Source organism: Rhinopithecus roxellana, chromosome 2 (assembly GCF_007565055.1).
Source record: "Rhinopithecus roxellana isolate Shanxi Qingling chromosome 2, ASM756505v1, whole genome shotgun sequence".
NCBI lineage: Eukaryota > Metazoa > Chordata > Mammalia > Primates > Cercopithecidae > Rhinopithecus > Rhinopithecus roxellana.
Window position 1 is genome coordinate 142987514 of NC_044550.1, and position 1867 is coordinate 142989380.

General features: G+C 46.7%; 1 non-coding gene across 1 annotated transcript; it reads right to left on the reverse strand.

Annotated features, from left to right (window-relative positions):
* Positions 1-828: 828 nt before the first annotated feature.
* LOC115896326 lies at positions 829-936 on the reverse strand. The gene has a single exon (XR_004056208.1). It is a non-coding gene; the product is annotated as a U6 spliceosomal RNA (small nuclear RNA).
* Positions 937-1867: the final 931 nt, after the last annotated feature.

Below are 1867 nucleotides of genomic sequence, written 5' to 3' on the forward strand. Positions count from 1 at the left end.
GTGGATCCCTTGAGCCCAGGAGTTCGACACCAGCCATGGGCAACATAGCAAAACCCAGTCTCCACAAAAAATACAAAAATTAGCTGGGCATGGTGGCTTGCACCTGTGGTCCCAGCTACTTGGGAGGCTGAGATAGGGAGGAGGAGTTCAAGGCTGAAGTGAGCTATGACTGTGCCACTGCACTCCAGCCTGCATGACCGAGTGAAAGCCTGTCTCAAAAGAAAAAAAAGAGAGGGGAGGGTGGGGCTTGTGCAGGCTTTTCTTTTTTTTTTTTTTTTTTTGAGACGGAGTCTCGCTCTGTTGCCCAGGCTGGAGTGCAGTGGCCGGATCTCAGCTCACTGCAAGCTCCGTCTCCCGGGTTTATGCCATTCTCCTGCCTCAGCCTCCAGAGTAGCCGAGACTACAGGCGCCCGCCACCTCGCCCGGCTAGTTTTTTTGTATTTTTTTTAGTAGAGACAGGGTTTCACTGTGTTAGCCAGGGTGGTCTCGATCTCCTGACCTCGTGATCCGCCCGTCTCGGCCTCCCAAAGTGCTAAGATTACAGGCTTGAGCCACCGCGCCCGGCCAGGCTTTTCTTATGCCTTCTTTTTTTTTTTTTTCTGTCTATGGCCATTGCTGTTTCTAGGTTGCTTGCTTTTTCGGTATCCAGTGTGGGAAATATGCAGTAAAAGAAAACCAGGGGAACTCAGTATCATGTTGTTCTTTGGGTACCAAGGTCTCTAGCTGGTCTGCTTTCTCTGCTAGACTTTTTTTTTTTTTTTAACTTTTTCCTTTTTATTCCCTCTTCCCCCCCAAGAAGCAGACACCCTGAAGTGTCATGAATAATGCAAAAATATGGAATGCTTCACGAATTTGCGTGTCATCCTTGCACAGGGGCCATGCTAATCTTCTCTGTATCGTTCACAATTTTAGTATATGTGCTGCCGAAGCGAGCACCTCTGCTAGACTTTTAAGTGTCTTCTTATATTTTGTTTCATATTGAATGTCCAAGGATCTTAGTTACAACTAATAGAAGAAATAGGGAAAAGTACATCTATTCGATTTCTTCCTAGAAGCAGAAGTCTATGTTAACTTTTTTTTTTTTTTGAGACGAAATCTCGCTCTGTGGCCCAGGCTGGAGTGCAGTGGCCAGATCTCAGCTCACTGCAAGCTCCGCCTCCCGGGTTTATGCCATTCTCCTGCCTCAGCCTCCCAAGCAGCTGGGACTACAGGCGCCCACCACCACGCCCGGCTAATTTTTTTTGTATTTTTTAGTAGAGACGGGTTTTCACCGTGTTAGCCAGGATGGTCTCGATCTCCTGACCTCGTGATCCGCCTGTCTCAGCCTCCCAAAGTGCTGGGATTACAGGCTTGAGCCACCGCGCCAGGCCTGTTAACTTTTATTTATTTATTTATTTTTATTTTTATTTTTTTGAGATGGAGTTTTTCTCTTGTGACCCAGGCTGGAGTGCAATGACACGATCTTGGCTCACTGTAACCTCCACCTTCTGGGTTCAAGCGATTCTTGTGCCTCAGCCTCTAAGTAGTTGGGATCATAAGCACTCACCACCAAACCCAGCTGATTTTTGTAGTTTTAGTAGAGACAGGGTTTCACCATGTTGGCCAGGCTGGTCTCAAACTCCTGACCTCAGGTGATCCATCTGCCTTGGCCTCCCAAAGTATGTGAGCCACTGCGCCCAGCCTATGTTAACTTTTAAAATCCTCCTAATAATCCTATGTAGTAATCACTATTAGACACATTTTAGATGGGGAATCTAAAGTATTGAGAAGTTAACTCATTTGCCCAAGGTCACACAGCTAGTAAGTAAGGAGATAAGATTCAAACTGAGGCAATCTGGTGTCAGAGCCCATGGTCATGACTACCACA